Raw genomic sequence first — 19,454 nt, 5'->3', positions numbered from 1 at the left:
AACTTCTAATTCTGAAGGCAATAAAAAGTACTCCATAAAAAATGATTGTTATCAGGGCTAGAGAGATGGATGATTCAGAAGTTAACAGCACTGACTGCTCTTTCAAGAGAAGTCCAGAGTTCAATTCCCTGCAACCACAGGTTGGCTCATGACCATCTATAATGGGATCTGGTGACCTCTTCTGGCATGCCTAAAACATGCAGGCAAAAACTACCTAATAAATAAACCTTAAAAATGATTATTTTCATTTCTTTTTTATTTCTTATTATAAATAGTTTCTATACTATTTAATCAATTTCTATTTTTTGGACCTAACATTTCCTATATAAGTTCTTAGTTAGCAACTAGTGGGTTAAAATATGTACTATATTCATTAATATTCTAAGGAAATATTTTCCAGTATGCATAGAGGAATCCCTGGCTCTGAGAAAAACAAAATCAAATACATATCTATTGTCTGAATGCCTAAAAGTTTCCTTGCAACTTTAGCTGATACAAAGTGCAGTGTTTTGAATAAAAGTCACTGCCTGCTGCCATGATGGTCGTGGACTTACTCTCTGAAACAGTAAGACTCTAGGGAACAGCATCTTTGAAAACTCTCCTTGCTTATGATGTTTTGTCATAGCAACTAAATAGCAGCTAAGACAGAAGTGGGCACCGGGGGTGAGGTATTGCAGTGATAGGCCTTACTACACTGTTTTGTTTTGGAAGAATGTGTAAGAATTTGATGGAAAGTCATTGAGTAATGAAAGCAAGGTGTATCTTGAAGTTTGGAAGATGATAGTTCAGAAGGTGATGTGGACTATGGATGTCTATCGGGAGGTTTTGTGGGAGAATAATGCTGGCACCATGGCTAGGGGCCATGGTGGAATATTTTGGCAAAGAATTTGCTATTTTTCCCTTTCTCCTATCAATCTGCTTGAGGCTAAATTGAAAGATGGTAGATTAATTTCTTTGACAGAGTCTCTCTGTGTATCCAGGATGTCCTGGAACTCACTCTATACACCAGGCTAGCCATAAATTCACAGAGATCGGCCTGCCTCTGTCTCCCTGATTGCTGCCTGACTTAAATTTTAATTTTACTGGCTTAAGAACAGTAATTTAAACGTAAAACATAACCACCCCCCCTTGTGCAATATGAAGCAAAGTTACATCCCATTATCTTTTATGTTTTTACATCTTTCAGTTCTTCTGTTATCTGCTTCCACCATTGATTTATTCTGATACATTTATTGAGACTTTACAAATTTAAATTTACTGAATATACAGATAAAAGATTATAATATCACCTTTTTTTGTTGTTGAGATGTGGAGAAGAGGTCTCAGAGTTGCCAAGCTGGCCTCAGGCCTTCAGCCTCCCTGTGTTGAGTTGTAAGGAGCTAGGGACGACAGTTGTGCAACACTATTCCCGGATTAGATGCAAACCGCATTCTTCGGAAATAATAGACAAATAAAATAAGTCGAAATGCATATGTTGCTCATGTAAAAACTGAATCAAAATTTAGGAAAACTTATTTCTATTAAGTCCGACAATCACTTCACAATCTGATCTTTTATATGTTTAATGAAATTCAAATTCATATATGCTGTCTTCAACTATTATAAACATAGTAGATTGAATATGATATTAGACAAAATTTTATAAATAATACAATAAGGCTGGGTGGTGGTGGAGCACGCCTTTAATCCCAGCACTCGGGAGACAGGGGCAGGCGGATCTCTGTGAGTTCGAGGCCAGCCTGGTCTACAAGAGCTAGTTCCAGGACAGGAACCAAAAGCTAAGGAGAAACCCTGTCTCGAAAATCAAAAAAAAAAATAATAATAATACAATAAATGCAGTGACACTTGTGAGGTCTTTCGAAGAAAGTCTACAAAAATAAAAACACTGATTTATATTGAAATGAAAGCAACAGGCTATAAAGTATATAAAAGCATGAATTATTTTTTTTCAGAGAGGTTTTCTGGATGTAACCTAGCCTATTAAATCAAAAATGGAACTGAATAAGCCTCCCTGTATTTGAACTTGTAAGCATAAACCAAAATTCCTCAGCTTAAAGACTTGTTTCTTATATTGAAAACAGTAAAGCTGTAAAAAGATGAAAGCAATATAGCACATACTATGACAAGAATGTAGCCAGAAAGTTGTTGACTGACGTATACAACATCCAAGAGTACCCAATTGTTACAATTTTATGTAGTTTTTTAGTATTGCTATTTTATACATATTCTGACCCTGTATCCTAGCCTAAACTGGAACTCAATATGTATTTCAGACTGTCTTTGAATTCTCAGTGTTTTTTCAGCCTCAGCATCCTGAACACTAGGTTTGAAGGTGGAAGTCACCATACCATGTGTGTTACATAGTTTACAATGGTCTTGCATTCTTGTAATCCTCCTAAATCAACTCCTGGAGTACTGGGAATACGGGGATTGGCTATGATGCCAGGCTCTAAATGATGAAAATATAAAAGTTTACCTTTAGCTAGGGATGTAGTAGTTCAATTGGTAGAGTAGTTGTTGAGCCACAGGAATCTCTGAGTTTGAGCCTCAGAACCACATGACCTGTCTCTGTAATACATGACTGCAATCCCAGAATCCTCCTAAAGTAGGGGCAGGGGAATCAAAAGTTAAATGGCTATCCTTTGCTACATAACTCTTTGAAAGTCAGCCTGGGACGTATAAGAATAGTCTCTAGGCCGGGCGATGGTGGCACACGCCTTTAATCCCAGCACTCGGGAGGCAGAGGCAGGCGGATCTCTGTGAGTTCGAGACCAGCCTGGTCTACAAGAGCTGGTTCCAGGACAGGCTTCAAAGCCACAGAGAAACCCTGTCTCGAAAAACCAAAAACCAAAAGAAACAAAAAACAAAAAAAAGAATAATCTCTAATAGTAATTAAGGTAAATTGGAAAATAATCTTGATTAGTGTGTCAATTTTGTAGTAATTTGCAATTTTTAATTTTTTTAATATCAAAACACTTTGGTTAGTGAAAACTACTGTGATTTCACCATTCAGCTCTTTGTATTTTTTCAACTTTACACATGATTTGTAATATTAGTTTGTTTTTATATGGGTCGTCTTTTTATAGTGTTCTGTTTTAAATCAAGAATGATTACATAAGGATTTTATAAAGATTCCTTAGAGTGAATATATATATGTATATATATATATATACACACACACACACATATATATATATACATGGCAGATTTGTCTATACACTGATCCCAACATTTATTCAAACTTTTCAAATTCTGTGTATACGTGTCTTTCTATATGCTTGTGTACATCAGTTCATTGCCCATGAATGCCAGGGAAGGGTGTTGGATCACCTACAACTGGAGTTATAAGCAATTGGAAAATATCCAAGATAGGTGCTTAGAGCTGAACTTAGGTCCCCTGCAATAGCAACAAGTGCTCTTATCAGCTGTTACCACTCCAGCTTCCTTTCCAATTTTTTTTTTCTGTAATTTATTTCAATTTAATGCATATGAGTGCTTTGCTTGCAAGCTTGTGCCTGCCTAGGGCTTGGAGAGTACATAAGGTATCCTGGAACTGAAGTTACAGATGATTATGGGCTGCATTGTGGGTTCTAGAAGCTGCACATAGATTCTGTGAATGAGCACCATGTGCGCTTAACTGATAATCAATATTTCCTGCCTGACATCGCTGATTATCATTGAAACATCCACTGAAAGCTATCAGTTTTGCTTATTGGTTTGTATCCACAGACACACACTAAGCTGCCATGCTGTACTTAAACTCACCCTCTTTATTTAGAGTTGCAAGCATGAAATATTACCCTCTCCTGATTTTTTCTTTATATAGAATTCCACTTGAATTCTCAGCCTCCCATCTACTCAGCTTGAAGTGATAGCTACCAACATTTTGTCTTAATAGGATAAAACTGAAGGATCATTCAAAAGAATATGCAATGAGTCTCATAGCACCTTTGTTCCATATGGTATTTCATTATTACACAATAATACCGTTATTGGCACCATTTATCAATACTTCTTTGTGAGCCATAGAAAATAGACATATATGCATATGTAGGCTACTGCAGACACAAGCACATGAAACATTCTGTGTTTATACTACCAGGTGTATGAAACTAAGAATTGTATCCAGGCTCTCATGTATACTAGGTAAGCTCTCTACTACATATCTACGAAACAAGCAAACAAACAAACAAAAACATATTTGAGTGCTAGAGAGATAGCTCAGAGATGAAAAGACTTGCTACTGTTCTGAATGACCCAAGTTTGGTTCCTTGTACCCATGTTGGGGAGCTCACACCAACTGACGTTCCAGGGGGATCCAATAAAATCTTTGCTCCTCAAACACTTGCATACTTGTGGCATTGATAGACAAACAGATATCCAAATAAATTAAAACAAATCTTAAAACTATTTTGATTTCTTTAAACTTAAGCTCTATGAATAAACAAGACTGTATAAATAAATCTCTAAAATTATTTTTAGAGATTCTCTCTGCCTCTCTCAAAGCCAATCAAGGAACATAAGGCAAATGAGAAACTGATCTTCAGGACACTAGTGCAGGAAAGACAAAAATATAAGTGAGAGGGGCTGGAGAGATGGCTCAGTGGTTAAGAGCATTGCCTGCTCTTCCAAAGGTCCCGAGTTCAATTCCCAGCAACCACATGGTGGCTCACAACCATCTGTAAAGAGGTCTGGCGCCCTCTTCTGGCCTTCAGGCATACAGACAGAATATTGTATACATAATAAATAAATAACTAAATATTTAAAAAAAAATATAAGTGAGAATCTCATAAGGGCTAAGGACATAATCCTTGCTGCAACTGGAGGTCATAAACACGTCTGTACATATAGTGATTACTACATCTGTCACATATGACAGCTTAGAATTTGGAATTGTGCTACAGTTGCTCTATTCTGGCTCAACCATGAAACATGAGCAGTTGTTACGCAAATAACTATCTTTTAAGATCAAATATTTGTCATAGAAATAGACAAATGAGACTTACTACATAAATTGCTTCAATTCAGTTAAGGAAGTGATTTTTGCACTTCATACACTCTGGCCTTTTGCTAGTTCTAACTAGCGAGAGATATTTAGTGAGTTGAGTCTCAGCCCTGTACTAGTGACACACTCAGTGATATGCATCAGTAATTGGCTAGCTAGTTATACCATATAAAATTTTTGACAGAAAGTATCTTGTTTTCTCTGTCTGTTGGTGATTGAAAACTTTGCTGGGTATAGTAATCTGTGCTGGCATCTGTGGTCTCTTGGTTTCTTCAGAACATCTATCCAAGACCTTCTGACTTTTAGATTTTCCATTGAAAAGTTGGGTGTACTTCTGATAGGTCTGCCTTTATATGGTACTTGGCCTTTTCCCTTTAAATTTCTTAATATTCTTTCTTTATTCTGTCTCTTTAGTGTTTTGATTATTATGTGGTAGGGGACTTTTTTTGGCCCCATCTAATTGTGTTCTGTACGTTTCTGGTACTTCATAAGCATGTCCTTCTTTAGTCTGGGAAAGTTTTCATCTATGATTTTGTTCAATGTATTTTCTGTGCCTTTGAGCTGGACTTCTATCCCTATTATTTTGGTCTTTTAATGATGTCCCAGATTTTCTGGATATTTTGTGGGAAGAATTTGTTGGATTTAACATTTTTTGACTGATGAATCTATTTCCTCTACTGTATTCTGAATGGATGGAGTCCATTCCACTAGAGGTAATTTAATGCCTGTAATTCTCAAATGCACACAGTTGAAGAAGTGTTAAGTCCTAGGTTAGAAATGGATATTGTTATTTTGCTATACAAGCATAATACCAAGTTCCCTTTTGAATATTTATGATTAGGCTCACAGATTTGGGGAGACCTCAACTTACACCAGAAGGGTTGGTTTGGCTTTTTTTTTTTTGCAGTGGTTAATGGAGAGATACACTACTTGTTAACATGCTAAAGATATGAGGATAAAAAGATTGGATGCTCAGTTTCACATGGTAGAAGTACATTAACACCACCAACACTAAGACTCATGGACATTGTGTAAGAATGTAAGAGGCAAGGTTGTGGAGAGTATTGCGGGCTTGTAATGAGGAAAGATGGGGCTACTTACAAAAGATCAAGCCAGCCAAAACCCCACCTCAGATGGAATGAATAGATAGCCTTTAAGCTGCTTTCCTTCCAAAGTGCTTTTGGTAGTGGGTAGTTGCTGGAGGAGGGAGAATCTTTCTATTTTGAAATGGATACTAATACCTTTTCCCTGCTCCAGTGGGACCATATCACAGTTTCCATACCCTATATATCCATCCATCTTTCTTTCCCGTACCTACCCCATCTACTTTAATACCCAAAGTAACTGGGTCCCTGTTCTGCTTTTAACCTATACTTTTTCCTTTCTTTCCTTTTCTCCCTTCTTCCAAATTCCTTACCTTCCTTATTTTTCTTTCCCCCTATAACTTTACTATTTTTCTCTTATTTAAATTACATTGTACCTGTTCTTCAGAGTACTTGTGCCTTACCCCTCCAACAACAGAATATTTATTCAATTATCTGATTGCAAAGCATTACCTCTAAAATTCAAAAAATCCTTATTTTCACTCCATTTCCCTGTTGTTAACTACTTTTCTAATATTTTTCCTTTCCTTTTTTCTACTTATACTTATTGTGTTAATATGCCTGTTTCCTGATTTTATGATTAAGAAACAACCCTTAATTTGATTATTAATCTGTTTTCCTGGCAAGTAGACCTTTGGCAGTCTTGGAAGTGACAATGATTTTGATTCCCTGAACACAAATCTTTGGAAGGATGTTCACATATGGTGCATTCAGTCAAGGACAACCTATTACGAATGCATATGGCAAAATAAATTGATGTTAAAGTAAACAGATGGGGGACATCTTCACTATAAAAGATTACTAAAAAATTTTTAAAGAAACAGTCCTATCAAAAATACGACACAGAGTAAATCAGTGTGAATCTCTCTGAAAAGTAAAAGGTACAGAGGAGAGCTTCCATGGAACTAAACTTTGCCAATCCTGGGAATAAGACTGCTTCAGAGATAACCACACAAATATCCTCTGATGCCCTACCATCAATAACTAGATAATTGACATAGCCTTGACATTTATCTGATGAATAGGATAATTACCGGGTAACGGTAGAATGTTATAGAGCTGTAAAAGTTCCAGGAAGACAAATTCCTCACTTTCTCTTTCACTAAAATGCAAACATGGAATCTTTTGTTTTGTGATTTACTATGAAATACCTGGAGAGGTTTGGAAGCTAGAATGGGTCTGTCATTAAAGACAGGACATGTCATCAAAGGAGACTGGCATAATTTTTCAAATAGTTTGAGGGATTTTGAATGCAGAGTATGCTGCTCCCAGAAGCCGTGTATCTCAGTGCTGGAAAGTGGTATGTGTTAAAAACTTATCTATGTATGGTCTTAGAAAGCTGTAAACAATGCAAGCTAAAGTCAGGGTGCCAGCTACAAAGAATCCCAGGGTACATGACTGTTAAGATTAACAACCACTTTTTCTATTTTATGTCAGAAAAATGTTTTTGTATCATGCATATCAGTCTGTACATAGAGATATCTGAACAATGTACCTTGAGTGCCTTTGGATGCTGGGCATTATTATCACTCCTTACAAGATTCAGAAAACTGAAGGTAATTTTAACTATTTAAAGACCAAATTATGAAAATATCTGAGAAATGTTTTTGTGATTAATCACGGGTGCTATTTCGGGGAATTCACAGCAGCAGGAGCGAACTACACAGGAAGTCCACAAGACAGGGAAAATTAACACTCCATTATTTACTACCTGAGCAACTACAGTATTTCATGCTTGCTGGGCAGAGGAAAAAGTTATAGTAAACTGGCTTTGCGCAAGCAAATCTTGCTTGTAATATATGTGACCATGAATCCAGCTTCCCACAGAGAAGAGAGGAAATAGTTATTTTGAAGCTTTAGCTACAACCAGAGACAACTTAAGAGCTGGGAATAGAACCCACTCTGCAAACACATTAGGTACTTTGAATCACTTAGACACCTCTCCAAGAACGGGATCAGAACACTGGGAAATACTAAATAGTATTTCAGGGATATGCAGAGGTAGGAAGATTACTGAAGGTTAGAGGTCCAACATGCACTACAGTATAATATGGGAAAGGATGTAAAAATAAATTCCATATACCATAGATATGGTAATGGAAACATTTAGTTACAGATAGAAGACATACCTTGAAGTAGTATAGGAAGACTCAACTTAATCTATTCTGTCCTACTTAAATCTATTAAATGTGGTGCAAACAAAATTAAAGCTGCATTTTTTCCCAACTTGACAATTATGAACATTAATTTGACTACAGGAAATATTCTGAAAAAGAAGAGAAAGGAGGCTGAACTTAATAGAATAGGTAAGACAGCATAAATCACAATAACAAGTTATTAGAAGAAGCAATAACAGGCATGCAGCAAATTATGTTTCTATATGCTTGATTTGTAAGACTATAAAAGTGTAAGTCAAAGTAAATATTACTTTTATCTAGCACATTAATATGGGGCAGAACAAATGGAAAATATCTGATGAGAAATTAGGGATGACACAGATAAAAATGGTGTGAACATAAACATGCTTTCAAAAGAAAAAAAATGACTCCAATGACACATGAGAAAACATGATTGTATTTGAGAACATGATTGTATTTATTTATGTACAAAATAGTAACAAAACAAAGAAAATACAAAACATACAGTATTTTATTTGACATACATGACTTGTTTACAGACTCATTTACAAATGAAGTTATAAGAGACACTCAGTATGGAAACTCAAAAGAACAAATAAATGAAATAGCATGATGATTTAATGATATTTAATAAATAGCACTTTATGATATATTACGACAAATTCACATACCACTGTTAACTAAAATATTTATAATTTTAGTAAATGATCAAATACACTTACTCAAATTTAGATTTTTATATACTTTGCCATGGTACATGAAAATAGAAACGATGAAATAGCTCTAAGGTTCATATTTCTACAAGGATCAGTGCTACATAGAAAATAAACAGCTACTCTCAACAGATGAAAGATGCATTCATATATTTATAAAAAATGCTCCCCAAAGTAACAGAACTCGCTGGATGTTAAAATCTTGATGAATTTTAAAGGTAATGAAAAGCTTCATGCCACCTAAATGGCCCTCAAATGAAGAATGGATAAGGAAATGTGGTACAATTACACAATGGAGCACTACACAGCAGAAAAAAAAATGACATCTTGAAATATGCAAGCAAATGGATGGAGCTAGAAAACATGTTGAATGAGGTAACCCAGACAAAGAAAGACAATTATTACATGTCTCCTAAGTGATATTTAAACATAAAGCAACGAAAAAAAGCCTACAAATGACAATAGAGAACCTAAACAATGAGGTCCCCAAAAAAGACATACATGGATCTAATGTACATGATAAGTAGAAAAAAAAATCAATAAAAAGAACTAAAAATGTTTCATACAATATTGTTTCAGCTCAGTACAACTCAGGCTATGCTATGAAGTCAAACCATTTGAAAAGGCAAAACAAGGTGAAAGTTCTTTATAAATTTATGATCAGTTATAACTGAACTTTAAATCAGCTTCAAAATTACCCTGCAGTCATTATGAGCAGCGCCGAAAACACTGAAGTTAATGTCAGTGTCATCATTCTTTTCTTGAGTTAGTCCATCAGAAACAGTAAAAGTCTTTAAATATATAGAAAAGTCTTCAAAGACATCTTCCAGTCTCCATCCAAATAGCTAGTTCAGTTTTAATGATTGGTAAGAGCATTCACGCCACACCTTCTAGACCTTTTTCCAATTAGCAATCTTGTACAAACAATGATTATCCAGTTTGGTGACTACCTGAAAGCACAGAGGAAGAAATTCAGAACAATAAAGTAAAGCATTTTTATGTTTATATAAACACATTTTTCTTATTCATTGGCCCATGAGTATTAGTCAATCAAAATATCTTATTAACACAGATGAGCACATTAGTATTGATCTTATGAGTTTTCATTTTGTATATTCAATAACTAGCTACTTTGTTAAGCATAAACATTTTCAAGTAATCAGACATTGTTTATTGAACCATTTCCCCATCTACTCTCCTTATCCTGGTCACTCAGGTTTCTGACTATGCATATAATGTGATCACCAGCATGATGCTCTTGTTGCCATGTTCACTCAAGAATGAGACCAAAGAAATACTTGGATCATATATATTTGAGATTAAGTTTGGGTGTTTTTTGATGTACATGTATATGATGGTTCTATATTACTAAGCATGGGTTCAGAGAACTAAACTCAGGGCCTTTATAAGAGCAGTATCCACATTTAACTGATACACCATTTATTCTAGACTATTATTAACATGTTTTTTCCAACTCACAAAACTAATCAAAAAGGTAAGCTCATACCCATCTGTACATGCATAAAATCATAATTTTATTGAATAATTGTTAATTTTAATAGGACTGTATCAGGAAGACTGGTGATGTGGTTAGATTCCAGCCATTGGAAAAATCATTTCTTTAAAAAAGAAAATTCAAATGTGTGGAAATAATAAAGTTGGAAAAAATATTACTTTGCTGTACTTAAATTAATAATATTAATGTCTTTGTTTACCTCTAGGCTGCAGATAACACTTTAAAAGTAATTTGTCTTCGACTCCAAAAGTTGATCAAACGTAGATTTAAGTCTGTCGTCATGACCTCCTGAAAAAATAGATTCCTGAAGCAAATCAAATGCATGCAACGAAGGAATAATCTAGTCTTTCCTTATATAATTGGAATGGCTAAGTTTATTGGCTCAGCTTTTACTTTAGCATGCTTCCTACCCTGGGTTACAGTCCATGTACAAATATGTAATAGGAAAACTTGCTACAACCTGTCTGAAGGTGCCATGCAAAAGCTTTATCTATTATACCATCCCATATCCATGAGGAATAATGCCATTATCAATGTTTACTCAGTTTTGCTCATTGGTTCATCGCTTGAAATACAATCAGTTTAATACTCACGTGGCTAATGTAATACTCTTTGCTGTCACATGAGATCCTCTAGTGCTCAAAAACAGAACTTTGGGATAAGGCAACCCATCACTCCCGGGATGTTGACAATCAAAGCTACTGGGAAAAAAAGGTCTATTTCTTCTTGTTAAGATGCTTATTAGCAAAGGCCTTAAAACATACAAAGACAGAGGCAGTAAAAATTTAACATCCTTCTTGAACATGTTTTCTGTTTGCCTAAATTTTTCATTTATTCTAGGTGGCAATCTCAAAGCAGATATACATTGTCTACCTTAAACAAATCAATCACCCACGTATTATTAGTATTCTTAATTATATACCTTAGTTTGAAAAACTAAAATGTATCTATATGTAAATTGTTCTTTTCTTCAATTACAATACCACAAACCCCACTTCTATTGAAAAACAATATTTTAAATGTTATATTATAATCATCTTAAGCTACAGACATTGTGTTATTAAATTTGAGAAACTGAAATGATAAAAGACATATTCTTATACTTCTGTTCCTGTAGGGAGGGGTTCAGTTCTGCTTCCATACTTTCTGCTGACAGTATCTTGATAGCCCTTGATAGCCCAGGATGTCGCAAATGGATGTGCAGCTGTGCATGGTCTCTCTTGGCAGGTGCTAGTTGGTGTTCCGCATATAGCCGAACTCTACTTCGTAACTAATATTGCCTTATATATCATACAGCCTACTTTTTCTTAAAGTACTTCAGAGGGAACAATAGATATCCAACTTTAATAATCTCAGATGAAAAATATATAAATATTAAACAATTTTTAGACTTGTATGTATTGAAACCGTATCTCAGAAAGCAAAAATTATAAATTTACAAAGTTATACGCTCTTTATTATCACAAAATGTGTCTAGTAATAGCATTGAGATTGCGAACTAGAAATAAAAGTTATTTTATAATTTGTAAAGTTGGAATACAGGTTAAAAAAATCAAACATTACACATTACTACTATAATGTATGTGAAAAAATATAATTACATATGAAAAACAAGTGTGCCTTGGTTAGAATCAAGAAACAATGCTTTTAGCAATTCTCAACTTAACTCAAAATTTGAATTACTTGTCACAATACTTCTTCCATGAAAATAAATCTAGTTTTCTTTAAGTAAGTTTTCTCCAAGCAAAAATAGCTTACTCAGAATTTTATACTTAATACACTGAGTAGTACTAAATGTAATATTTACAGGTTTATCTTTTGTTGTGAATATGCATCTGAAAATGCATTTTTCAAATGGAAAGATGTATCAGTTATTTACAACCTGTCTTGAAAGCTGTCATGCAATGTGAACATAATAATGTATTAATTCAAGGAGGTAGAAGAAACTCTTTTAATAGATGTTTCTTACAAGGACTAGAAAGAAATATTTACATTAATAGTCTATCATTACTAGAGGCACAGAATGAAGATTTATGCCCTTACATGTACCATAAGCCTTAATTATATCCTATGGGAAATGATGAATTATCTTGAGGTAAGTAGCCAAAGTTAAAATTAAATCTTACTACTATACCATCAATAAGTAATAAACATACAATGTGATAAATTCACACCACAAATGAAAAGAAGCAAAGGCTTCCAATGATGTACTCAATTCATACCCTGTGGCACTCTTGTTCGTCTTGACAGACAAGACCTTCAAATGCTGTATTTCAATATTATTTACAAAGTTGTCTTGAATATTGTCATGCAACCAGGAAACACATACAAAACTTTGCAGTGTCCTAAGAGGTAGTACAAAATCTTCATGAAATTTGACAAAAAGTAGAAAAAAAGGTCAACTAGGCTACTAGGAGGATGGAGTAGAAAATGTTAGTGTTTAACTTTCTACTTTGGCATTCAAACAAATATGAAACACTGAGCTCTATGTTTCCCCCTCAGAAACTATCAGCTGGTCATATAAATTGTAAAAGACAATGATATTTACATGATATTTACACCTGTAGAAATACAAGCTGTTTGATAAAAATAGCTCATTCCTTATAATGTTACATTTTGCCAGGTATCAGATGGATATACCTATGTAATTTTGAGGTATCTTTTGGAAAAATATACACAAATATCTGTGGCCAGAAAAATAAAATGATAGTACATGCTCTTTATACAATATACGTAATTTTCAAAAAAGTGACACCTTAAGATTTATGCTTGAGTTACACTCATAATTTAGTAGCTGAAAAGACATCATGGTAGACTATACACTCATATTTGTAAATATATATTGTATTTTACATTTCTATAAGAGATATATAAACACATAAGTGTCCTTTCTTAACAATGTTTAGGTAATTCAACATCACTCAAATGATCACATCAATAAATGAAATGTATAAATATGAATATTTTATCAGCAAAAATAATTTCTTTTCCTAAAACCATATACATTTTAAAATCTATTACAGGCCAACTATTTTAAACACATTTTTTTTCTTAATACATGTGTTAACATCTAGTCCTGAAAATTTTAATATAAATTCACTACATACATTTGACACATTATAGAGGCTTAGCACATTACATTTTAACACACAAAAAGAATTTATAAATGTATAAAGTAAAATTCATTCAGAAAATTGAATAAAAATGATATACATAGGCAAAAGTATCTGAATATACATAAAGCTATCTGTATATATACACAATGTATCTATATACATATATATATACACACAAATAAACCTCATATAAATTAAGTACAAAATAGTATGATACCTCTAATGTTATGACTGAACAGGTATTAATAACACCATGTGCATATGGCAGTTGATGGTGTTTCTACAAATGTAAGAATTTGAGACACTCTACAGTTAGTCTATTATTTCAGCAGTAGTTAAAAACCATGAGGTCAGATTTTTTTAAAAAATGAATAAAAACATAAACAAGCTGAGAATTTGACGGGACTAGTTAGAAAGTCTGCACTATACAATACGAAGTCCCACAAACATGTTAATGGGGATGGTGATCAAATCTTATGTAGCTCACTGACTTAATTTCTAATAACATGACTGATGCACGGAAGCATGGAAGAATCACTGATAGAAACCTGGTGTTTGATTACTATAACTGTATGATACAGCAATTCCAATTAAAAGCAATGTTGGCCCTTACTTAACATTTCACCATTCACAATGAACAAACGTAAAAAAAATTGCTGTTATCATACCACTTATGAAACCATATAATAATCTCTGGTGAAACCCAAAGTTCTAATTTTTCATTTTAGTGACTATTGTTTTAATTGAGTAGGTACTTATGAGTTAATATGTATATAAAACTATTCACATACATGTAAATACATGGGACAATCACACTTATATCAAGAACAGCAGAAATTTTAAGATCTATTACAGGCCAACTGTTTTAAACACAATTTCTTAATACATGTGTTAACATCGATTCCTGAAATTTTTAATATAAATTCACTACATACATTTGACACATTAGAGACTTAGTACATTACATTTTAACACACAAAAACCATTTAAATTTTAAAAGTAAAATACATTCAGAAAAATTGAATAAAAATGATATACATAGGCAAAAGTATCTGAATATACATAAAACTATCTGTATATATACACAATGTATCTATATACATATATACACAAATAAACCTCATATAAATTAAGTACAAAATAGTATGATACATATACACAAATAAACCTCATATAACTTAACTACAAAATAGTATGATACATATCCACACACAAATAAACCTCATATAAATTAAGTACAAAGTAGTATGATACATATATACACAAATAAACCTCATAAAATTAAGTACAAAATAGTATGATACATATACACAAAAATAAACCTCATATAAATTAAATACAAAATAGTATGATACCTCTAATGTTATGACTGAACAGGTATTAATAACACCATGTGCATATGGCAGTTGATGGTGTTTCTACAAATGTAAGAATTTGAGACACTCTACAGTTAGTCTATTACTTCAGCAGTAGTTAAACACCATGAGGTCAGATTTTTTTAAAAATGTATAAAAACATAAACAAGCTGAGAATTTGACGGGACTAGTTAGAAAGTCTGCACTATACAATACGAAGTCCCACAAACATGTTAATGGGGATGGTGATCAAATCTTATGTAGCTCACTGACTTAATTTCTAAAAACATGACTGCATGGAAGCATGGAAGAATCACTGATAGAAACCTGGTGTTTGATAACTATAACTGTATGATACAGCATTTCCAATTAAAAGCAATATTGGCCCTTACTTAACATTTCACCATTCACAATGAACAAAATTAAAAACAATGTTGGCCCTTAACATTGTACAGTTCACACTGTATGATACAGCATTTCCAATTAAAAGCAATATTGGCCCTTAACATTTCACCATTCACAATGAACAAAATTAAAAACAATGTTGGCCCTTAACAGTGCACAGTTCACAATGAACAAACACAAAAAACAATAGCTGTTATCATACCACTTATGAAACCATATAATAATCTCTGGTGAACCCAAAAGTTCTAAGTATAGATACTTATGAGTTAATATGTATATAAAACTGTATTCACATACATATAAATACATGGGACAATCACACTTACATCAAGAACAGCAGAAATTTTACATTTCAAATATTTCATGTAATAAAACCCCTATAAATTATGATAATAAAGATGTGGTACAAATGTCGAAGACAAATAATTTTATATAAACACATGACTTATGGATTTAAATGATAATAATATTTAGAATATGCACAATACAATTCAAATTACCCAACAGAAATTTTCCATTAGATATCTGCCTTGCTAGATCTTTTAGATACACAATGGCATATTAGTCCATCGTGAGTCTTGAGTAGAGTCTTTACACTATATAACCACAACTCTTTAAACACAGCATAAAGCAGTGTTTTCTGTTCATAGACATCTTTCCTATCATTAAGTTAAAGATGTTCAGATTCACCCACAAATTACTTCTTATTTGGGTAAAGCCATGACATAGATCTCATTTAAATTGTACCCTCTTATCTGCTACATCCTTTATTATGGCCCTCACTGAGTCTAGAAATTCATGAACAAGCAAAAGTCATTCTCATAAGTTAATTATCTTCAAATGCAAAATATCATCTATCAATATTCTATATAATGTTAAAACAACAAATGGTGCATTATTCTATTATAATGTAGCTGTGTACATTCAATCGTAGATATTATAACAGGGCTATGTTCCATCATGAATTATCATGACATAGAGATCTGTTACTCAAATTAGGGTAAGCTTTTCTGACAAACACATAACCATGATTACTATATATAAATCATCTTGAACTAGTAATGTTACCAAGTGAGTGCTCATTGAAAGCCAGCTAAAATAATCGTAAAAATATGAGGCCTTAAACTAGAAAGCCTATTTTTATGCCTAAACTATAAAAATATTTCTTATATACTTTAACAAACATGTGATTTGTGATCTTAGGATCAAGATAACATGAAATAATCATACTTGTATGACTCCATAAATGTATTTTCCCAATTTATACTTAATTGCACTTCTCATAACCCCTTGTTTAAGACCAACCTTAGCCACTCCAACATAATCATAAAATTCACTGTTTTCCATAATTCTTATGAACTGATTTTACCAGGAAGTAACAGAAATTTTACCTTGTATCAAGTTATTTTATTACAGTAATCATTTGAAAAACCTCTACACATACCATCTTTTAACTTTTACTAAATAAACCAAAAAGTAAAGTACAATAAAATTATTTTTCTGGTTTGACTCTGAACCATGTAAGATAATGTTATCAATCAAGAATCATCGTAGATTGTCCCAGTAAGTTAATATATATTTAAATTTTATCAGTTATAAAAATTATTCTAACCCGAGTATTTTACAACTGTATAAAATCTACTTGTATCTTCAAGCAGATATGCAAAGGTTCAGAAGTAAATCTAACAAAGGCATGTGAATTTTCCACAGTAAAAAAAAAAAAACACAGCAGTAGCTACTATATAAAAACAAAGCTGAAGAGGAACAAAAACAACCGGTAGAGATGTAATCTTCCAGGCTCTGCCAAATCAAGTGTTTGAAAATAGTAATAAGTTACCTTACTGCCCCAAAATGAAAATAAACTAACTGATGTTTATAAAGTAATTACTCATATTCAATATGAGGAATCAGAGTTAATTGAAACCATTTGTTTCAGACTAACACTCTATTGAAATGCATTGTGAGGATAAATATACATTAACTTCTCTGTCTGGATTCACACTCATTCTCTAAATATCTCATTCAAAGTAAAAAAAAAATCAATTGAGTATCTTACTAGTAATATCTCAATATAGTGAATGGAAATTGAGAATGACTAAGAACAGGCTCCAGAAATGATCGCAGAGAGTAAGAACTTGATGACTGGAAGGAAGACATTAGCTTCCAATGTCTTTCTCAGGTTTCTATAGTAGAAGGAAAGCAGGGAGAAAGCTACTGCAGGATGGGAATATGGAGGCACTTTACAACAGGGAATGACTAGGTATAAAACCAAGTTTGTTATAGTGAAAAGATCTACAGCTCCAGTCTCCTTGGGAATAAATTAACTTTGTTACCTAAGTCATTAAAATGACACTTTGGCTAGATTTCAGAGTAATCATCACTTTGAGCCTCATTTCATCATGCTCAGTAAACATAGCTCATCATAAATCCAGCCAAGGTCTTTGACAAGGTATTTACTGAGATCCTAGGTAACAATTGTAATGTGGTATGTGGTTGTGGGTACTTGGTACTGGTGTGGTAGGAAAGACAGTGAGGGGTCTGCTTTAGAAAGACATTCAAAGTTTAGAGTGATGGTTCAGTGACATTAATTCCTTCACATAAATAAGATTCTGGGCTAAATTACCAGCCCTGAAAAAAAAATGTGAAGTGTCCAGGCTAAGTGTATGGTTAGTTCCCTAGTGAGATGCAGTAGGTCTTATGTCTAATCTCAATGCTCATTCATGCATTCTTTCAGCATATCTGCCTCTGTCTCAATAATTAAATAAATGAATCTGCTAGATGGGAGTAATGCAATAATGCAAGGCTGTAGTACCACACTTGGGAGGCAGAGGCAGGAATATTATGAGTTTTACAGAGTTATATTACAAGACCAAAGATGAACAAAATAAACAGAACCATAAAATTTAAGAATTCACACAAATATTGTCTGTACACTGCATTTTAACACTAAAGATAATGACAGTACACAAGGCCCTAGGATTCAATCCCCAGCATCAAAATATAATTAAATAAACATTTAAATTAACAGTAAATGTAGAGACAAAAATTAACCATCATATCAGTATCATAGTAACGGTGAGATCCAGGGTTTCATAGAATATAGTAAAAAACCATCCCTTTCCAAATGTAATTCAAATACCTGTCATTAAAAACCCATCGTTCTTACCAAGGTTTTCTAATGACATTTATGCATAACAATTTTAATTGGTAACTGAATCCTCCAGAAGGGACAAAACAGGAGCTCACCTTTTTAGATGATTTTATAGATGATTCTATAATGGCAAAATTTTTGTGCTATTTCTCAACACTATGTGATCCACTGACCACACCTATATCTAGATTAAGAAGCCAGTCACTTAATCAAGCAAAAAAAATAGATGAAGACCATAATATATATAATGCCAGAAAGTCAATAATTAAACAGATCAGAAAGCAATTGATCATTCAGTAAATTAATCGATATAGCAGTAAGCCAATAAACTAGATCTAGAAAACAATAGGTAGTCACTAAGTTAATCATTAAATAGATCAAGACAATAGATGAATGAACAAATAAACAATTCACTTGAAAAATGAAAATAAATATGATAGCAAGCTATTAACTCAAATCAATAAATAGAAAGTCAATAAATAGATCAAATAAATTATACCTGCAAATCAAATTAACCAATAAAATGCTCATTAATATACATAGACAAAGTGATATATAGAAACATAAATATGCAAACAAGCAAATATATAGACAATCAATCATTGGGAAAGAAAGCTAATAAATAGATCAAGTAGGAAATAAATAACTAAATATACCAGCATTCCAATATATAAAGATGAAATCAATCACTAAATCAATAAATAAATGAAGACAATAAATATAGCAGAATGACAATAAATAAAAATCAAGAAGCTAATAATTAAAAAAAATATATATAGGTATATAAATAGTGAGTAAATGAAATAATTATGGAGATGAAGACAATAAATAAGGTAGTGCATAAATAAGTAAATGAATTCATCGTTAAAATCATAAAGACAATAAATAACCAAACAACCAAATAAATAAATGAGCAGAGTGGTAAGTAAGAAAATAAATTAGCCAGCAAGTA

General features: G+C 32.9%; 1 long non-coding RNA gene and 1 other non-coding gene across 3 annotated transcripts; both read right to left on the bottom strand.

Annotated features, from left to right (window-relative positions):
- Positions 1-1,296: 1,296 nt before the first annotated feature.
- LOC142837798 (uncharacterized) lies at positions 1,297-19,156 on the bottom strand. Of its 2 annotated transcripts, XR_012908345.1 has the most exons (6): positions 11,069-19,156; positions 10,675-10,763; positions 9,658-9,909; positions 8,238-8,374; positions 2,477-2,600; positions 1,297-1,431 (listed from the first exon to the last, which is right to left on the bottom strand). It is a non-coding gene; the product is annotated as an uncharacterized LOC142837798 (long non-coding RNA). The 2 variants fall into 2 exon arrangements; XR_012908346.1 differs by lacking the exon at positions 2,477-2,600 and having other exon boundaries at positions 11,069-19,154.
- Positions 17,712-17,781, bottom strand: LOC142837993 (small nucleolar RNA SNORD64). The gene has a single exon (XR_012908443.1). It is a non-coding gene; the product is annotated as a small nucleolar RNA SNORD64 (small nucleolar RNA).
- Positions 19,157-19,454: the final 298 nt, after the last annotated feature.

This window comes from Microtus pennsylvanicus, chromosome 18 (genome assembly GCF_037038515.1).
Source record: "Microtus pennsylvanicus isolate mMicPen1 chromosome 18, mMicPen1.hap1, whole genome shotgun sequence".
In the NCBI taxonomy this organism is placed as follows: domain Eukaryota; kingdom Metazoa; phylum Chordata; class Mammalia; order Rodentia; family Cricetidae; genus Microtus; species Microtus pennsylvanicus.
This window is presented reverse-complemented; position numbering and strand designations above follow the sequence as displayed.